Here is a 20,765-nt window from a genome sequence, read left to right on the forward strand (position 1 = left end):
GGCAGTGGATTAAAGCGTCAACAACACCAGTTTGTAGTTAAGTGAACATGGCGCAATTTGTGCCTGATAAAGTGTTTTTGCTGGGTGTCCTGCTGCATTACTTTAACATGCAGAAAAGTGCGACTGAAAGTCATCGTATTTTGGTGGAAGTGTATGGTGACCATGCTCTAGCTGAGCGAACGTGTCAGAAGTGGTTTGTACGGTTTAGAAGTGGTGATTTCGGCTTGGCAGACCAAGAGCGAGCTGGACAGCCAAAAAAATTTCAAGACGAAGAATTGACAGTATTGCTCGAGCAGGATTCGTGTCAAACGCAGGAACAACTTGCAGCAGCATTAGGCGTTGATCAAACAACAGTCTCCAAACGCTTGAAAGCCATGGGAATGATTCAAATTATGTCACATTGGGTTCCACATGAATTGAAAGACAGAGACGTTGAAAGACGAAAAACCATTTGCGAATTGCTGCTTCAACGACAGAGCAGAAAGGGGTTTCTGCATCGAATTATTACGGGTGATGAGAAGTGGATCCATTACGAGAACCCTAAACGAAAAAAGGCCTGGGTGAAACCAGGTGAACCAGGTCCATCACAACCAAAACGAGATATTCACTGTGCAAAGGTTATGCTGTGCATATGGTGGGATATGAAAGGTGTGGTGTACTATGAGCTGCTGCAACCGGGTGAAACTATGAATGGAGAACGTTATCGACGACAATTAATGCGTTTGAAGCAAGCTCTGGCCAGAACACGACCAGAATGGGAGAACAGACATGATAATCTTATTGTTCAACATGATAACGCTAGCCCACATGTCGCAAAACCGGTCAAAACCTATTTAGAAAATGTCGGATGGGAAGTTTTACCCCACCCGCCGAATTCACCAGACGTTGCTCCTTCGGACTACTACTTGTTCGATTGCATGAACAACGATTTGATTGGACAGCGGTTTACTTCTTCAGAAGATATCGAAACATGGGTCTCTGACTGGATCGCTTCCAAGGATGAGGACTTCTTTCGCCACGGAATCCGTACATTGCCTGACAGATGGGCGAAAGCGGTGGCTAGCGATGGACAATATTTTTCTTAAGGTATTTATGTATTTTGTGTTTGTACTACAGCTTCAATGTGTGCGTACCAACCGCACGAATTAATTCCTAGACCAAATATATATTTTAATATATGGTCATAATGCCGTTTTGATTTATTGGTCACTTTCAAATAGACGCGCGTTTGGTTTTATTACAATACATATCGATGATGATAACAGTTTTCCATTGTAATTTTCGTCCTCCGTTATACTCCCTTCGTGCGAGAAAATCTACTTCCACGGTTGTTCGGGGTCCTCCTATTTGGATGTTTTTAAAAAGTAATTTCTAAAAGATCGGTTTCTTGATTTGGACTCAGATGATGGGGGGGGGGATGTTTCAGAACATGTTATAGAGACTCTTTTAGTTTCATGTTACAGAGCCATGTATTACACTAGTATACAATAATGAAATCAGCCCTTTTTGTTTCAATTTGGTACTATTTTTCAGCCCACTCCAGAGCTAGGCTTGTGGCAACACTGTGTTATATTGTTTTACTTGGTGAATCCTTTTCCTTCAACCTTCAGAAAATCGACTTAATGTATTGGTTTCGCAAAGCTCTGCTTTCTCTTAAGCTCCAAACCGAAAATTAATAGCAGAAAGTTTCGGAAAGTGTTGCTATTTTCACTGCTAGCTTCTCATTTTAGATAGTGTATATTTACAACGAAGGGGTGCACGTGCACCGGTGCACTCCCTAAATCCGGCCCTGATCACACTCACTAGACTGCTGGGAGCTCGTGCTCACTAATTTCATTGGGAGTGGAGGCGCGGTGGCTCAGTGGTAGAGCGTTCACCTCCGGTGTTTGGGGTCCCCGGTTGGATCCCAGCTCGCATCGTATGGACTTTGTGGTGCACAAACACCGCGCTCGTGGGTTTCTCGGGGTTCTCCCAATTATTCCCACTTTCTTCATTCCACCATTTCATTTCTCATAATCACCGTCTTTGTTAATCTAACCGGCATAACTGTGGGACGTAAAACTTTCATTTCATTGGGGTGTACGTTTATTGTGTTTGGGCTCACTACACTCAACAAAGCTCGGGCTTACTAATCTGAACTAGAGTAAGGGTCACTACCATTAATGACCTCGTGCTCAATGACGTCAGTGGGGCTTGCAATGAGTTTATTACTTTCAGTGGGGAAAGCGTTCACTATTCTCGTTAAGGCTCGCTCTTACTCAACCTCGGGCTCATATCCTTCAATGAGGCTCGCGTTTACTCGGTCTCGGCCTCACATCTTCGAGTGAGGCTCACTCTCACTAGCTCCTTGGAGATCGCGCACCCTAATCTATTTCGAGCGAGAACACAATTAGTTAGGTTCGAGGTCACTAACCTTAATTAGACTCTTGCTCACTCGCGCGTGATATCTTCCGTCAACTGAGCTCGAGCTCACTCATCAATGGGGCTCAAACTCACTGACAGAAGTGTGTATTAATGCGGGCTCGGGTTCCATATTTTCAGCGGGGCCCGCGCTATTTATTCTCGTTGAGGCTTGAGCTTTCTTGGTCAGCTCTTTAATGAGGTTCGAACTCACTAAGCTCCTAGGAACTCGCGCTCTCTAGTCTCCTTCGGTCACGCACTTGCTTGGATTCGGGCACACTAATCTGGATTGGACTCGTGCTCACTTGTGTTGCCTCACTTCCATCAGCTGGGCTCGATCTCAGTACCATCAATATAACTCGTGCTCTCTGATACCAGCGCGGTTTTCAGTAATATGAGCTCGGGTTCATTATCTTTAATGTGCTCGTGCTCATTATTCTCGTTGAAGCACGTGCTTATTTGGCCCCGGGCTCATATTTTTCAATGAAGCTTTCACTAACTAGGTTCCCTGGAGCTCGTGCTCTCTGATCTCTTTCGGGCAAGCGCTGGGCTCACATCCTTCATTCAGGCTCGTGCTTAGTCAGGTTTTGGCTCAGATCCTTTAATGAGTCTTGCAGTTATTAGCCTCCTGGCACTCGCGCTTACGAATTTTGTTCAGGCACATTTTCCGCGAACTAAACCCAAAATATACTAGAAACACGTAAAAACAAGAACATTTATTTGAGCAATCTCAACCTAAAAAGTAAAGCCCAAACAATGAAGAAACACAGTGCAAGGAAAACAATCAATGCGTTCCGGGTTCTGTGACTTCTGTGGGCTGCAATTAGAATTATCACTAACATTTCCTATCAATATTCATAAAACAACGTGTGGATGATGACATTAATATAAATTTATTATAATATAGCAATTTACCCTGCGTATTTGTAGTTAGAATTAGTAATATTTTTGTCTTTATGTAGTTTCAACAATCAAATGAAATTAGAATATGCTCGGAGTATACAAAAAGTATATGCTAAAAGCAGAAGACACGATTTCCTCTCTTCCGCGTGACGTCACACTTCCAGCGACCAATGCCAGTTCGAATCGCATATTTAGCAGCCCCTGGTTACGATCTATACGGATGCAGTATATGTATGATGATGATCGTGATTAGAAGATCAAAACGCAAGATGTAAAGTAATTGTTTTTTTGAATGGTACAGTCTTGTTCAGCAGTTCAGAATTTTATTTTTGTTCTTATTTGCAAGACGTACCGCGGTGGTATGTTGTGATTTTGAACTGGACTAAAGGTGAAAAAGGCTGTGAGAAAGCGGACAAATAATAGAAGATAGAAAATCAACAAGCAGCAGCGAGTGCTTGTTTACAGAAGTGTAAAGAAGAGAATATAATACCGAGGAGACTGATAATCCAAATCAAGAATAAATGGACGATTAACGAGAATGAAGACACTTATAACGAGGACAGAAATGGAAAATTTGAGGAGCATGATAGTTGATTAAAAGAAGAGTATTAAAGTGAGTAGAAAACTTACACATTATTTACTAGTAAAGTGTTTGGACTTAGTATGAATATTTCTGAGAGACTGGTTATTGAAATATTTGGAACAATGGGAAGTGTTTCTAGTAATGAAGTGAATTAATGGCATTGGGGATTTGCGACAACAAGAAAAATGAAAGAGTAGTGGTGATAGGGGAAATTTATGTATCACAGGTGGAGAATAGTTTTCTCTAGTAGGGTGTTAGATTGAGAATGAAGATGATTTCGTTGGTAAAGAAGGAAATACACAAAATAACTACAAATTTAAGGACATTAGAAAGAAGAGTTTACTAGATGATAAGAAAAGGAAAGGCTTAATAATCGAGAGAGCGGATCATTAAGTAAGATCATTTTGTGACCCTTTTCATCTATTGTTCTTATGACAAACAAATCGTTATTTTTAGCAATTTATTAATTCTCTTATTTTCTGTTTGCCACAGAGATAAATTTGTAAAAAAATAGAGAACTCCTTTCTCATCTTGATCCACCGCAACCACCCCGTTTTTGGATTGAATACAATTGCAGGAAAGGGAGAACTGAAGGTTGTAATGCACTTTTGGGATTGTGTATACAATAAGTATATGGGTAGTCTTATTAGGATGGACGAAAATATATCAAAGATGAGAAAATTATTCCTGGAAAAAAGTAGTACTGGCAACTGTTCATGCTTCCTTTGAATGTGTCGATGTAGTACGTTTTGCAGTTACATGGGTCGGCAGAAACTACATGTCTAGCTGCATTTATCTGGGATTTAGTCGTCAATCTTGCTTGGCATATTTAAAAAATACTTCCAGCGACTCAGCATGGGAGGAACTTAAAGAAGTGTGGAATCAGTTGAGAGCAGAGTAACACTGAAATTACGTTACGATGCTCTCCATCATGAAATAGTAAGAAACACTAAACCATCTATTTTTGCTCACTGCAAAATGAATGGAAGTATGCAACGTTATAAGTGTAAAGTGGCTCTCCATATTCACCGTTCAGAATTATTTCATACTCAAAGTCATTTTTTGCTCTAGCTCTCATCTGTGTGTTTAAATCTATGTATTCTTTAACCAATCTGATTGCTCAAACTCTATTACTCGATGAATTTTCTTAAGTTTTAATCCAAGTGACAAACATTGTTTAAAGTTTCGATAATGAATTACATATTTTTCTTTATCTTATAGGATTGTTAACAGTTTTTTATTGTTTTGAACCAGGTGAATACATCTTTTGAGGTGCTAATGGGTAGTCTTTATGATAGTCATATAATTCTTTTGGATATTCAAGATCAACTTCTAATATGTAACCACTACCAGAATTATCAGATATATTAGTGAAATCTGTTTCTCTTATCTCGTCTTCACTTAACCATCTAAATCCCTAAAATGGTAAGTATTGGCTCATTGCTCATCCATACAAGTTGTTAGTATCCAAGTATATTAAGTAAGAATCTTCTTTATTTCCATCGTAACCTTCCATATACTTATTGTTTGCTTTTACCTATCTTTTACTACATTGCGAAATTCCACCTCTTATACCTTTCTCTATCATCACCACCATATCGTAATCAGTTAGTAACTCTAGTTTTATATTTGTCATCTTTAACATTGCATCCCAAGCAAAACTGGTGCTGTCATATACGAAGCTGGATCAAGACCATAAGCTTTAAGGCATGTTTCTCTAAAGTTCTCAAACACATCTGCTAAAAACAACACACCAGTTTTTAGATATAGGTCATGATACTGTCCGAGATTCTTAATTTTAAATGTTTTCCACACTTTCTTTGCATGCTTATAATCCTCATCGTTTATATGTGTTTTGTTAAGCATGTTTCTTTGGAGGTTATTTTCTTTGTTTAAACTTATTCCAATCACTAATATAATCGTAGGGTAAACACCTTTTCTTGTTACAAGGATAAATTGTTCTTCATTCGGGTAGAAGTGTTGTGTGTGAGTCATTTGTTCCCTCGTTAGGTTTGATGATAATTTGTCTAAACTACATGCCATAAATCTAAATGAATCTACGAATCTTAATTTGATGTTTCCAACTCTTTTACTGGATGATATGTAACGTTGTTCATTATTAGGTATTAATTCTATTTGTTCTTTATTACATCCTAGTTCTTTAATAAACTAGTGGGAATCATATCCAGATAAGGTATGTATAATCACTGGTACAAACTTAGGTATTCTGACTTTTAAATTGGAGTTGTTACATAATGCGGCTACAAACTCTCCTGTTATATGATCGTGATGTTTAACTTTGTGGTTTTCTGGTCTATATTTTACTTTACATTAAGAGCAAGATTTGGATTTTTTGAAAACTTTAATCTGTTTACGTGTTAATGGTAATTCATTATTTTGTCTATATATGTTTGATATTTGTTTAACTTCTTTCTTTAACATTCTTATGAACTTCTTAGCTGCATCTTTACCTCTATACACAACAGGGTCTTTTTTACTTACATCACTTTTTACAATATAGTAACATAATCCAGATGGCTTGTTCTGCTGATATTTTTTTATATATGCTTCATCTTCTGGATAACATTGTTTACATCACATAACCTTATGTAACAGGCATTCAAAATCAGCGAAAATCACGAATGGTATCTTCGTTGTATATTGGTAGTTTTGAAATTCAACATACATATTTTTTGTTGGCATTTCTACCTTAACAGCTTCGTGAGTAGAACAATCTTTTTCGTATTTATCTAATACACTTTGCGAGTAAAAGTGTAATAAGCATCTATCACATAAGTATTTTCGAACTCTTCATTTGGTTATTTGAATGCTTACTAATCTACTTAGGTCTTTAATCCAACAATAATGTGTTTTATTTTCTTTTTTGATATATAATAAATTCACATGGGTGTCTTTTTTGTTTTTAGTATGATATAAAACGTACACTATATATTTCCCATAATCATCATATGTATAAACGTTAAATGATATATCGAGTCGTCTTTCAATTTTTGGGATGTCACTTAGTTTTGCAGGATAATTGATACCTTTTAATTTTTTTCTAAGTCTATAACAACATGCTTGTACTTTTGTCGTTGGTCGTTGTGGGTATTTTTCTAAGTCTATAACAACATGCTAGTGGTCGTTGTGGGTATTTTTCAACAGGATGTAATGCAGAAGCAATTGAATAAAAGAAACATTTTTCATCTTTGTTCTTTACAATGATAACAGCCCGTTTTCTTTTGATTTCATTTGGAAGTTCTATGTATGATGGTCCTCTATATGGTGCATATTTATTAAGAGCGAATTCTAGATAGTTTATATTTGTAAGAGCCAATCCAGAACCTCTAGCTTGGAACTCATCCATTCTTGTCCTTAATATTTCTTTAGCATCACTTATGAACTCTTTTAGATTGGTTGATTGAAATATCTCTTTGTTATTAATGTTGAAGTAAATGTTTTGAATTTCTTTACCTTTTTTATATTGACAGTTTATTAGGAGATTAGCCTTTAACGATCCATGTTTTTGTAAGCAGATGTTATTTATTATGCTGTAAGCCGTTATTTATTAAAGTCTTTGATGTTGAATTGATATATTGTTCTAGAGGATCATGCTCTTTATAAGTTGTTGTAAATCTCCATGTTTCTAATCTTGGTTTGAATGCCGAGTTTTTAAGTTTTACGTTAATTGGTTATGATTCAGTTTTTACTTTTGGTTCTTCAAATACGTCTTTTTAAAATTGGAACAGTTTTAAAGCTCTCTTCTTACTTAATCTCTTATGTTTTGGTTTTTCGAAAATGTCTTCTTGAAATGGAAATGCTTGGTTAAAATTTAACGTGTTTTGTTTATCTTCATGTTGTTTAATACGGTCTATCAGTTCGGATTTTCTTATCCAGGAATATCCTTTTATCCCCTTCTCCTTACATAAGTTTTTATTTCTATTATTGTATGTTTATTATACATATTTACTCTCTCGTTTTTTATTATAAAAAAATTAATTTTAATCATTTTCGTTTTTAATACAACAGCTAATATTCATGTAATCTAGGAAATCTCGATGTTTATTAGCATATTGTATTATAACATGGCTTTCATGATAACAACCCATCAAAGCTACTATTGAGCTAATGAAATTTATTCATTTTCGGTTTAATAATATAAATTTCTTGGTATTTCTACACTTGTGTAAAGTTCCTAATAAGCTTTGTTTTTAAATTCTCTCATGAATGATTCAGATAGTTTATTAGTTCTACTATTACAATATACTGCTATTATTCCCCATTCTATCTTGTCAGCATATTCCCTCATAATAGCCTCAAATAACTCTTGATGATATGATAAACCATAAAAGTCAAATCTATCATCATAATCTCTTATAATATCATCTGAAAGGTATGGATACTACGATATTAGATCACAGTTAATTTTATCACCATAATCTCTTATAAAATCATCTGAAATATGTTGATTCTCTGCTATTAGATCAAAGTCAAATCTATCATCATAATCTCTTATAAAATCATCTGAAAGGCATTGATGCTCTGCTATTAGATCAAAGTTAATTTTATCATCGTATCTTCTCATCCAAGCTCCAGACAAATTACCTGTACAAATTGAATTCCACTGTACTTCAGTTAACGTTTCTAGTATTAGAAGGAAGATCCATAGCATTAGATTTTAATAGAAAACGCTCTATTTCTTTGTTGTTTTCTGTTGATGATTGTTTAAATAAATGATCTAGCATGTTTAATGATTTACTAAAATTAATTTTGTCTTTGATATTTAAATAATTACATACGTTGTCGAATATAGGCTTAGCAGCAAGTATCGATGCCATCCCCTTTTATTATAGAAAATAGAAAAAAAATAATCATTTTCTTTATCTAATACAACAGCTAAACATAATGATTGTAACATGAAAATTATGATGTTTTATTAGCATATTGTATTAAGACAAGAATTTAATGGAAATAACCCCATTAAATCTACTAATTCATTTTCACTCTTTACATGGCCTTTATTGTAATAATTCATAAAACACCGCTTCGACTTAGGAAGAATTTACTTCATCATAAGCTTCATAACCATCATTATCATTTTCACTTTCACTTTCACCGTCCCTATTTGATTCTGATGTAAATCTTTCTAGTGCTAGATTTTCATTTTCTTTTTCTGTTAATAACATTTCTTTTTCTTTTAATAACATTTCTTTTTCTTTTAATAATATTTGTTTTTCTAACAGTGCTGCTAAAAGTTTAAGATCTTCATGAATTAGTTTAAGTCTATCATGTAATAAATCAAAATGTTTCTCCATTTTTATTATATAGAAAATCTTTGATCACTACATAATATCTAAGTTCTATCGAAGTAAGAATACCATTTGTTGTTTGAAGAGTAACGTCGTTACGCTCCCTTATATCACGTTACCCTTATCTCATTCATACTAGCCTCTTATGGTTATTATTCCTTAAAGACAACATTTATATTTGCAACACAACATTACTTTTATCTATCCAGCTATCATGCGAATCATCAAATTCTAACCATTTAACGTATACTTTGTCACCATTCTTTCTCAAAACCTTTTCCACCAAGTATTCATCTTTATGCTTCGTCTTTAATAGTTCTGGTTCGTAAAATCTACCTTGCACATCTTCTTCTGAATTTTTAATTCTATACGTAGATGGAGTAGATGGAATAACTTCGCTAATAACAAATACTTCTGTTGACCAATTAGGTGTATATCCTTTCTCAAATAATCCTTTCCATAATACGAACATGATCGCCTAATTTGTATTTGGGTCTAACACGCTTATATTCTTTCTTATACACTTTCTCCAAAATTGTTCGCTCCTTCTTTGTGTTAACTTCTATAGGCTTTAAATCAATTGTCCTATGCATATAATTATTATACTCGCTAATTAGTGTTGGTAATATCTTTATCCATTTATAATTTCCTTGTGTTGTAAACTTCTTCCACATGATTTGTTTAAATGTTCGATTAAATCTCTCAACAACAGTAGCTTTCTTCTCACTATAGGTTGAGTAATGATTAATCTTAATTGCCTCCATTAACTTCTTAAATTCTTTATTGTAAAACACTTTGGCTTGATCAGTGTGTAAGTTACTAGGTTTTCTCATTCTTAATATGGATTCAAATGCTTCTGTAACTTTCTTTCTACCCTTATCTTTAACAGGAACAGCAAAAGCGTATTTCGCAAACACATCTATAATCGTTATAAGATATTTATACCCTTTTTTAACTTGGAGATACCTTTTAATACACCACTATCCATTTCCACAAGATCTGCTTGCCATAAATCATCTATACCTTTAACAATAACACTTAACCTAGGATAATTCTTTCAGGAAAATATGTGAATTTCTTGTGATCTTCTCTAATATATTTACCTTCTTCTAGTCAATCTTTTTTTTAACGAATTGAGATTCAGTAACAGCACCTACAGAACAAATACCTTTCTTTAGATATCTTCCATTCTTTGTTTGTTCTATACTAATGGTATCTTTTTTTGTATCTGTTGGTTTCTTACGCTTAACACAATACATCCTGTTTATTATATAGAAAATCATTTAAGTTTTCTTTCTACGTACATAATAACCGATAGTAATTGTCCTTCTTCAAAAGCTGAATTTGTATCTGCTTGAAACTTAATTATATAACCATTTTTAACGTCTAATTGAACATTTTCAACTAAAGTATCGTTCAAAAATATATGTAGATAGTATTTATGCAAACGTAATTCCATATGCATTATTTTCCCATTATAGAGAAACTTATAACCATTCGATGGATTAAATATTCTAAAGATTGGGTCTTTAACATCCTTAGTTCTCAATCGACATAATATGTTTTTAATTTCTTACTTCATAATGAACATATTTGCTTCTTTGTTTGATTTTTGGAAATCTTCTTTTGTAACAAATTTATAAATATCATTCTTTCTAACAACATTCTCTAACTGCGATGACATTTCTGTTTTGTATTTATTGAATTTTGATTTAGGAACTTTTGCGCTAAACAAAAGAAATACATTATTATTAGTGTTTTGGATTTTTTCCATATATTTTTTCCGAAAAGCGTTAATATCATCTATCTTGGTGTATGTGTTTTGTAATGATTTTAATACATCCTGAAATTTGTTTCTATCACTTTCTAATGGACTATTTATTGACTCAAGCTGATGAAAAGTTAATACATCTTGTTGGTCAATAGCGTCAGCTACATTAACAAGTCTTTTCTTTTTAAAGTCAGCCCATGGTTTATTATTTGATGTAAAAACTTTATCTAAATGAAGAAGGTTTTTGAACTCTTCGCTAATGACGCCATTCTTCCTACTTTTAACATTACCAAATATGTTCATATTTATTATATACTAAATTTATACCTATTTAACAACGAGAAGAACTGTTAAACGAGCTCCATCAAAATCAATCAAATCACCATTCTCATCTGGAAATGAAATTTTGATATTATTAAATTTTTTGTGATGTATTGGGAACATATCTTTTCTCTAGGCTCATATATAATTGGCTCTCTAAATTCTGCATATGTTCTAAACGTTGCAATTAAATCTGTTTCGTTATGTGTTGTATCATTATGTTTTAAAATCATGCCTTCTGCTAAATCAAAGTTAATAATTATAGCATCGAATGGGTGAAGCTTTGGCAGCTTATCTCCAACATGTTCTGAACCTTTAGCTAACTTCTGACTAAAACCTAATATAGTGTTAATGGTATCTAATTTTATATCAAAATGTTCGCTAAATATTTTAACTCTGTTTTTTTCTCTATCCTCAGTAAATTAAATATTTTTATAAGCATCGGCTGAGTATGGAAGATTTGATTAATATATACTTCTAACTCTTTTAAATTATATTGACCAGGTTGAATTATGAGTTGTTTTGTAAGAATAGGATAGTTAGAAAAGTTACTACAAAATGTTAACTTATTATTTTTCTCTGTAATGTTTGGTGTTAAGTATGTTGTATAAAATCCTGCAACAGCTACTTCTAAATCGTTTTCAAATGGATAATGCAAGTACATGCTTAGTGCAGATGAAACACCGTTTAAATTAAATACTTTCATTTATTACATAATAAAAGTTGAAATGAATAAATGGGATATCCGAGTAAGGTTATCAGACCAAATTGTAAAAAAGAAGAAAAATGGTATATTGCTACCTGATGATATAAGGTGCTTAATTGTAGGACCTAGTGGTTGTGGTAAAAGAACACTAATGATTGACAACTTTTTACTAGCACCCAATTGGCTTAAATATAAAAGTGTTTATATCTATTCTAAAAGTTTACATCAATCTAAATACCAACAGCTAATACAACTTTTCCAAGACATAGAACGAGATATTAATAAGACAATTGCAATAGTAAAATGAAACAACGAAGAGATTATTCCATTAGATGAGTGTGAGAACGATTCTGTGGTAGTGTTTGATGATTTCATTTTAGAACTAAACCATGTTAGAGAATATTTTTCTCGAGGTAGACATAAAGGTTTAAAGTGTTTCTACCTTGGACATACATATTCTAAAGTACCGAAACAACTAAAAAGAGACAACTTAAATTTTCTTTGTATCTTTAGGCAGAACAATGTTAATTTAAAACATATATATTATGAATTTGTTGGATCTGATATGTCGTTTGAAAAATTACAATCACTCTGCAATAAGTGTTGGGAAGAAGAGCATGGTTTCTTAACAATAGATATGACTAGGAAAACGAATAATGGTAAATACAGAAATAAAATTTAAAACTTTTTAAAAGTATAATGAACGTGAATGAACGTACTTGAACGTGTACATTTTTATTTTTTCTTGTGTATTAATAAATGAGTGAGTTAGATGCTGCTGAAGCTAGGAAATATATAAAGTTAAAAGAAGAACTTGTGAAAATATTTAAGGAAATTAAACGAGCTAATCGAGGTAGATATGAGAAATATAAGGAACAAAGTCAGCCTGTTATAGATGCAATTGAGGGGTTAGAACAAAATATAGGAAAAGTAACAGAGGAAAATAAAAATTTAATTCGAGAGTTAGTTACAGTTGTAAATAAAAATTCAAGACTAGATTCTGATTTATTTGAAACTAAGGAAATTATGGAAACTAAGGATTCGCCTGTGACTAAGGAAATTAAGTAAATGAGAAAACAAATTAAAGATAAAGTAGAAGGTATAGAACCAATTGAAAAAAGAGCACGGTTTGGTAAAGTTGCTACCAGTTTTTATACAACAAGAGATGATAAGATTTTTGGAATACAAGCATATAATGAGGATGGGAAAATAATAAATTTGGTTGGAGATAAAGAAGTGAAAATAAATGGTGATGATTTAATAATAAACAATCGACATTATACAGGATCAGAAGGCTTATGGGAACAATTGACAAGAAACAGTCCAACAAATTATGATGAGGATGATTTACAAAAATATACTCAGATAGTTATTGATTCTAATGTAGCATTTGAAGATCTAACAGAGGTAAAAATATCTTGAAATCATTAAACCCATTTGGGATGAATATATAAAACCAACACTAGGAATAACACTACCAAAAAAAACCCCACCAAAGTCAGGAGAGGGAATAAAAATATACATCGAATTACCTAAAGAATATGTATGGATGGATGATGTGAAAAAAATTAAGAGATAGATTGATACTTATAGATTGATAAGAAAAAGCTGGAAACGATAAGTTTTACAATTAGAAAGTAGGTATTATGAATATGATTAATTCTAAACTCTCACAATTTATTCCTAATGATCCAAAGGGTATAGGTTATTTGATAAAGATATTGAATACGTTACCACCAAAGTTTTGGAATAGTGAAAAGTATGGGAAAGTATTAATGAATAGCATTTTAAACACGAAGGGTATACCAGAGTTACATATTCCAGGCTATGAATTTTGCGGGCCTTTCACGAAGCTACAACAAATGTTAGAAAGAGGAGATAAAGGTATTAACCCACTAGACGAAGCTTGTAGAGAACATGATATTTACTACAGAGGTAATAAGGTTACTGCCTCTAGACATATTGCAGACAAAGAGTAAGAAAATATAGCATGGGAAAGAGCTTTTGCTAAAGATGCAAACATCTGAACAGAACGATTACCTGCTTTAGGAACTCCTTTGGCTATGAATATAAAAGTAAGATTTGGTTTAGGTTTATAAGTATTTGTGCTTAATTTGTATGGATGTTACCATAAAAGTTTTATAATAAATATATAAGTATGAAGTTGACTAGTTTTACATTTAAAATTCCTAACGAAGAACTTGAACAATTAAATATTGATCACATTTTAACTAAGAAACAAATCAAAGAAAAAGAAGCGAAACTAAGTAAAGGACAATGTATGTCTTTTACTCTTTCTATACCATAAGTTAAGAAAATAAACAAAAGAAATAAAGTCAAATGGTAATAAAGTTCATTATGGAGGTTTTATATTTACAATTCCAACCATTCTAGCTTTAATAGTTGCTCTTGGTTCAGCTGCTGTAGATGTAGCTACTATTGTAAAAGCTGTAGATGATGTAAAAAAATAAACCGGAATTAGAAGAACAAAAGAGACATAATTTAGCAATCGAAGAGAAAGAAGGTGGTACGTTTACAAAAGACGAAAGTCCAAAAAAGTAAAGAAAAAGAATAAATTATTCCTTTAAGTAATGGACACTTAATACAACTTGTTAAGCGACTTAAGATAAGAAACTTTAGAGGTGTGTTCATGAGTGGTGAATTGCCTAAACAGCCAAGGAAGAATGAGTGTGGTATTGTTAACTTTAATGCATCTACAAAATATCGTCGGCGGCAATTCAAAACCTGCTATGTGCATTTTGCAGGAGAAGCGAAAAACAGTATCCTGGTTAGCTTTTTGGCTTTATAAAAGTGATGTTATAAGTAATATTTGAAGCTGCACGTAACTGGTACCTTCTCAAGTAACTTGAGAAGGTACCAGTTACGTGCAGCATCAAATATTACTTATAACATCACTTTTATAAAGCCAAAAAGCTAACCAGGATACTGTTGTTCGCTTCTCCTGCAAAATGCACATAGCAGGTTTTGAATTGCCGCCGACGATATATGAACAGATTGGATTTGTTACTGGAAAGAATGAGATAGAATGTATGTGTTTGATTCATTCGGAGGTAATTCACTAAAACACTCGTAAAATATCTTGGTCATAATATAGAGTGCAATAGCAATCGAATACAACATTTTAACGAAGTAATCTGTGGTCATTTATGTATTGTGGTATTTAAAATGTTTACAGATGGATATAGTTTTTCAGAAATCATTAGTCTGGTGAATAGAAATAAAGATATTTGGAGAAGTTACATTTAAGTTGTTTTATGGATTTAATTCATAAAACGATAAGAACACTTTTTCTTTATAATAAGTATGGATAAGATAGAGTCATATGTGTTACAAACCTTTAAACCTAATCAAAGAACAATTCAAAACCTAAACAAACCAAACCAGATCAATTGAGTTTGATATCGACATTGGCGACGGGTATATTCATCCTTATTATGCTTATATGTATGTAAGTTTTGAAATTAGAGGAAGAGATGCAGACGGTGAGTACACTGGTAAACCAAATATTAAACTCATTAATAATTTCTTTCCACATCTGTTTTCTCAAATACAAATTAGCAAGCATGGACAAATATTAGATACGATAGACCATCCCAGGTTAACTTCAACAGCTGTAAATACATGTACGATTACAAAACCAGAAGCAAATCATTGTGATGAAAGAGGATGGGAAGAAATCAAATGGTGGAGAGCATATGAGGAAATATTATTTCTATTAAGACTTTTACCTGGGTTTTGTTCTGATTATAAAGACATTATGTGGAAAGGAGGATTGAAATATATTTTTAAAAGAAGTGGATCTGATGATAGCGCATTTTTCCTTTGGAAAACTAAGAAACAAGATGGAACATTTGAAGATGATCAACCACGTCCAGGTAAAGTTAAGATTACAAATATGGAGTTAGGCATGCCTGTTGTTAATTATGAATCTAGCTATGGTACCTTGTTAGGAACTAACTTGTTAAAAGAAGATAAGATTCCTATTTACTTCAACACATATCAATGTTTAAAAAAGTCAGTAACAGATAAATATTTAGAATTTGATTTAACCACACAATTTAACTCTAACAAATTCGATATGCCTGATTTCGTGATTGCCTTTTTCCAAACTGATAGAAATGATAATCAAGAAAAAGACTCAAGCAAATTCGATCACTGTAAATTTCAAAATATTCACTTTAAGAAAGGAAGAAATGAATGTTTACCTGTAGAATCTTTGAACTTTCTTAGATTTCGAAAAACACAAATATCTCAAAGCTTACGGAATGTATACGGTATATAAGAGAGTTACAATTGGAAACACGGAGATGTATTACTACCGAACAGATTTCTTAGAAAATAGACCAAGGTTTGTTATTAATAGAAGCAAGCATAAATCGGTAACCGTAAGTGATAGAACTAATTTGAAATTGACTGTGAATTTTGAAAGTGATGTTCCTGATAGAACCATTTGTCATGTGGTTATGATTGGTAAGAAAAACTTTGAATACGATGTACAGAAAGAAAAGATGATTGAGAAAATTTAAATTCGATTAGATGTTTTTTAGTTTGTAAATTGTTTTTATGGCAATTATCATAAAAACCTATAGATAGACCAAGAAGATAAACAGATTGTGATCTAAACCGTACAAGACGGAACGAATCGTTCCCCTTTGTTTTAAGTATTTGTGGTGTATTTATTTAAGAGGAACGAATTTTTCCCTTTCTGTATTTAAGAGGAACGAATTGTCCCCCTTTTTTATTTAAGAGGACCGAATTGTTCCCCTTTGTTTATTTAAGAGGAACGAATTTTTCCCCTTTGATTATTTAAGACGAACGAATTTTTCCTCTTTATTTATTTAACGAAACCGATAATTATAAAATGATCATAAAAACATATTTAATAAAATGAATATACCAGATAACATTCCACGAGAGAATCTAATTGCGTTAAGTGAGGATACGAAGTTAACACTCCAGAACTTACTAGCAAAAAATAAGAGAAAATTTAAGAGATTAAAATGTATTTATGTTACTCTTATTGTATTTTCGATACTACTTTCTGCTTCAACGGAGTTTATCAATATACTTATTCCTGTTACAGTCTATTCAATTATTACAACAGTATTTGCATCTGCGTCTGCCGTTATCACTGCAAGAAAGAGTATTATAAAAATATGGTTACTCAAATTGCTATGTTTAAGGATGAGCTTAATGTTATTAAAGTAATGAATGAAGAATTAACAGATGAACATATAAAAGACGTTGTTAATAGAATTAACTATACATATAACGGGATAAGATCACTACAAAAATGAACAAAATTTAAAAGTTTTATACAATAAATGAGAAATGGCTTCACAATTAAACAAGAAAAACAATATTAACATTTTAAAGCTTGTTATATTTCAAAATTTGGAAGAAGGAAAATCATACAAAATAACATCATAAAAATGATACAAACAAAATATACTGGGGAAAGGGTATTAGTACATCTAAATGAGAAATACAAAACCTTATTGCCACAGACATATAATGAAGATATTGATCAAGTTTTAAAAGAAATGAAAACTAAGAAACTGTTTATGAGATACGATGGAATGAATGATTTTTTAGTGTTTACAAAATACATCAACTGTTCATTAAAAATGATTCTAAGAAGTAACAAAAATTTCTAAAGTAAAAAATGGAGTGGTTAGTATGGATTCTCAAAAGAAGTTCATTCTTATTAATAATTTCAATGTAATTGTAAAAAATGTGCAAACCGAAACGGAAGTAGATTTTGATATTAACGGTTGTCTATTCAGCTTGAATTATGATCAGTGGACAGAGTTTAAGAAATCATTTTTTTTCGATAGAAAACGAGGTTAACAGAAGATTCCATTATCAGTATCCAAACTTGTAATTCTAAGTATGTTTTAAGTGTATAAGTGTTTATATGGTTTTAAGACTATAAAAACTGATATCTTTAGACATACACAACGCTATGTTATGTGATTTTTAAAGTTCTATACATAAATAAGAGATTTGGTTGAGTACCCTTAGAGTTATACTACTCACAATACATTCAGAAAATTCCAAATTTATTTCTCTATTGATTGCCGTTTCAATTTTGAAAATTGGTTAATAAACAACGGAGCTATAGCGATTTGAATATTTCGGGATATTTTGCGGATTTATTTTTGAGTTTTCGAGAAAATGTTATTCTTTAAAAAGTCTTAGAATTTTCTGTATATTATGGTAGTATTTTTTATTTTTCAAATATCTCAATTTTATTATTTTGAAGTGTTGCAAACTTAGAATCAAATTTGTTACTGGACTTAGTGATTTTTTTAATTTTATAGGTTGGCAATACTTGTGGAGCAGCCAGGGAATAATTGCCAAAAATTAAATATCAACTCTCTATCTTTTATAGGGACCAAGATATCTATAATTTTCATATTTTTTGTTTTGAATTTGCCGGCTAGATGAACATATTCAAGCAGTTACTCACTTACTCAATAGATGGCGTTACATGTAATCTTAGTTTATCAGTTTGCTAATAGATGTCATTACTTGTAGAAGTATTTGTTCATATATAAGGACCGATTTTGTCTCGATTCCTTTGAGTACGTGTTAGCCGAGCGTGCTGGCTGATGGTCTGGCCAACTGTGAGTAGTTATCGGCATGGTCGTCGCTGGTTCTAATCGCTTCGAAGCCAGCAGAAGGATTTTCACTCTCTCCTCTACATGCCAAACAGATCAGAGTGAGTTGATGTGAATGGAGACTAGCGCTGTTTGGGAAAGGAGGCACAAGAGAAGCAGCAGCAGAAAGAGAAACAAACAGAAAAAGGAGCCTGAGAAGCAGCCAAAAGCAAAACCAAACAAACAAATAAGAGAAAGACGTAAGTCCTCTCAGGTCCACCTTTTTTGCTGCTTTTTATTTTGAAAATTTATTTATGTTATAGAGTTTTTAGATGTAAGCTTTTATGATTCTAACTCCCATAAAAGCCAATGCAGAGTGTACAGTACCCAATCTACTTTGTTCTATTCTTCTTTGTTAAAGTACTATGGTCAGTGGCGGCTTCGTAATTTTGGGACAGGGGGGATGGAGGGGAAGATTGCTCTCACGGTTAGGTACCTATGCTAATGAATTCATTTCATTTTTTCATCGAGAGTGGCGTCTTGTTAATAGTTCTTTCGTCATGTTCATGGCTGTCATCTGGGAGGCGCCCACTGCAGACAGTCTTGCTCGTTCTGTAATTTGCTTGCGTGCATTGGATGTGGTCCGTTGTACTTTGGTTCCAGAGACATTGCTTGAAAACAATCCGAAAACCATTCTCTTCTTCGCAGGTTTACTGCGTCCTGGTTATGTTATTGCCTGTAGTGCCTTTGGTAATTGGGTATGGACTCGATATGTTAACGTACCTGGTTGATGTCAGTACTAGCTTATTTCGGTGGATGCTTGCAGGGTAATCAACGGTCATCAGCAGACGCACGAGTTACTTTGACGCTACCAAAACGTTTGAAATACTGAAACACCTCTCTTTTATTCTAATGTTTGCATAACATTTGGAAGGACAGTGACAGTCTGCTTTTAATTCCGTTGCACACTCTGACATTCCTCTCCCTCTATATTCAACATAATGCACTCTACTGCATTTTATCTTTTTGTCTCCTTCTGCTTATATCCTTTCCTATTCCTTTTCCTTGATTTTTTCTCGGAGAAACGTGTAACGAACAACAATCGAATTGACAGTTGTGCTCGCGGGGATATAAATTACACAGCACATAAATCACGACAACCCACAAATTCGTTTCTGGAGAAATTTCATATATTTCACAAATATCATTTGGACATAGTCGTGTATAGTAGGCTCTCCTTTGTTCATTACACTCATTATATCAACGCTACTTGTCTATCAACGACCCAGTACAACTCTTAGTTCCTACACATATAGAGTGCACGTAAAAGCTGACAACCAACAGACACAACTACTAAGCTAAGATTTATTGTTTAGAATATTCATAATCTCTTACCTGGCTATAAACATTGTCCTCAGATACGCTACAATCATCGTATATATAGTTCGGATAAACGTCTGTGTCGTCACGGAAGTCTACTATCGAATAATGTGCTTCCATGGCTTCTAAAACGTCACTGGATGTAGTATGCGACACAACAATTCCCGCTATCTTGATGTGGCTTCTCAGGTTTTACTTGCAGTGTGGTGTGCGTTGCATGGACTAGCCCATGCATTTCTGCTTTCTTCCGCCAACTTCTTGTGTCATTCGGTATCACCAGAATGCCATGCAGAACATGAATAGTGTGATTACTCAATTTCGACCTTAATGTGTGTTTTCGCGTTTAACTCCTGACTCGCTCATTTATTTCTGATTTTGTTTTGAGATGTTAAGCTTTACTGGAATTAGGTTGTTTGAAATCTAACAATGGTTTGTAATACAGGTATTTATTCTGAAGAGTAATGTTATATATTGCTAGATGTTATAAAGAGTATTGTTTAAGTGAAATCAAGAACAGGACAGCAGGAAATGTATTCGACATTAATCTAGAGCATTAGAAATATATTTAAGAATTATTGGACTATAGTGAGTACGTATTGATATAAACAAGAAAATCCTTTGGCAACTAACAGACTTATGTGGATAGGGAGGAGAGAAAGAGGTCAAATAACAGCCAAAAAGAACGGTAAAAATATGATCTCAACGGTAAAACTATTTTCAGAAGAGAGCACTCAGAATATTACCAACGTAATAACCACTTAAACAATTA

The sequence above is a fragment of the Thermobia domestica genome, chromosome 1 (assembly GCF_964235325.1).
Source record: "Thermobia domestica chromosome 1, izTheDome1.hap1.1, whole genome shotgun sequence".
NCBI classification, from domain to species: domain Eukaryota; kingdom Metazoa; phylum Arthropoda; class Insecta; order Zygentoma; family Lepismatidae; genus Thermobia; species Thermobia domestica.